This window comes from Rhagoletis pomonella, unplaced genomic scaffold (assembly GCF_013731165.1).
Source record: "Rhagoletis pomonella isolate Grant_MI unplaced genomic scaffold, Rhpom_1.0 Rhpom_scaffold_00007, whole genome shotgun sequence".
Classification (NCBI taxonomy): domain Eukaryota; kingdom Metazoa; phylum Arthropoda; class Insecta; order Diptera; family Tephritidae; genus Rhagoletis; species Rhagoletis pomonella.
The window spans coordinates 21,693,498-21,695,523 of record NW_023458561.1 but is presented as its reverse complement, the minus strand read 5'-3'; positions in this window follow the sequence as shown (position 1 = coordinate 21,695,523).

Sequence of the window (2,026 nt, the reverse complement as noted above, 5' to 3'; positions counted from 1 at the left end):
AAAAGAAAAAAACAGCCTCGGATGAGACCCCCCTTTTTCTGATGACGACCACGGCAAACGTATAAAGGACTATGATTTAAGGGTATGCACCTGGAATATCCGGACCCTTAATGGGGAAGGTGCCTCTGCCCGGCTGGTTGATGTCCTCGGGAAGACAAAGGCTGACATCACCGCCATCCAAGAAATGCGATGGACGGGGCAAGGAAAAGTAAGCGTGAAGCCTTGCTTCGTCTACTACACTTGCCACGTAAAGGAGCGCAAATTCGGTGTTGGATTCGTGGTAGGAGAGAGACTCCGTCGCCCAGTACTGGCGTTCACCCCGGTGAACGAACGTCTAGCCACAATCCGCATCGAAGCTAGATTCTTCAACATCTCGCTCATCTGCGCCCAAGCCCCGACGGAAGAGAAGGATGAGGCGTCCAAGGATCTCTTTTATGAGCGCTTGGAACGTACATATCAGCGCGCCCCCGACACGATGTCAAAATCGTGCTTGGCGATTTTAATGCCAAGGTGGGCAAGAAAGGAATCTTTGGCACCACTGTTGGAAAATTCTGCCTCCACGACGAAACGTCCGATAACGGACTGAGGCTGATCGACTTCGCCGGGGCCCGAAATATGGTAATATGTAGTACTAGGTTCCAGCATAAGAACATCCACCAAGCTACATGGCTGTCTCCAGATCGAAAAACGAGAAACCAAATCGATCATGTTGTGATAGACGGAAGGCATGCTTCAAGCGTTTTGGACGTACGTACTCTCCGAGGGGCACACATCGACTCGGACCACTATCTTGTTGTAGCCAAGATACGCACCCGCCTCTGTGCAGCAAAAAATAAGCGCCCAACAATGCAAGGAAAGCTTAACGTCGAAAAGCTGCAATCACAACAGACGGCCAATTTATTCGCCACTCGACTCACACACCTGCTCTCTGAGAGCATCCTTCAACGATCCGACATACGCGAGCAGTGGAACCACATTTCCCGATCATTAAGTACCGCCGCCGAAGAAGTAGTTGGATTTCAGCGAGCCCGAAAGAACAACTGGTACGATGAGGAATTTCAAGAAGCCGCAGAGAAAAAAGATGCCGCCTACAGGGCCACGCTGCGATCGGGCGCAACGCGAGCCATGTGGGACCATTATAGGGAACTGAAGAAGGAAGCGAGACGTATTTGCCCCAATAAGAAGAGAGAGGCCGAAATACGTGAGTGCGAAGACCTTGAGATGCCGGCCGACAGGAAGAACGCCCGAAAATTCTACCAGACGGTTAGGCGACTTACGGAAGGTTTCAAGACCGGGGCGAACTCCTGTAAAAACAACAATGGCGACCTAATGACCGATGTCCAGAATATACTTAAATTGTGGAGGGAACACTTTTATAACCTACTGAATGGTAGCAGCGCTGAAAGTAGTGAAGAAGACGAACCCGAGTCCCCAGTCGATGATGATAGAGTAGCTGCCCCACCGCCTGACTATGACGAGGTACGTATAGCGATTACGCGGCTGAAAAAACAACAAAGCTGCTGGAGCTGACGGCCTGCCAGCCGAGCTATTCAAGTACGGCGGCGAGGAGCTGATTAGGTGCATGCATCAGCTCGTATGCAGAATATGGTCAGATGAACGCATGCCCGACGACTGGAATTTAAGTGTGCTCTGCCCAATCCACAAGAAAGGCGACCCCGCCATGTGCACCAACTACCGCGGAATCAGCCTTCTAAGCATAGGTTACAAGGTCTTATCGATCGTATTGTGCGAAAGACTGAAGCCCACCGTCAACGAGCTGATTGGTCCTTATCAGTGTGGCTTTAGGGCTGGAAAATCCACCATAGATCATAGACCGCGAGAATAGGATCGACACACACCATCTATTTGTCGATTTCAAAGCCGCTTTCGACAGCACGAAGAAAAGTTGCCTTTATGCCGCGATGTCTGAATTTGGTATCCCCGCGAAACTAATACGGCTGTGTAAAATGACGATGAGCAATACCACCAGCTCCGTCAGAATAGGGAAGAACCTCTCCGAGCCGTT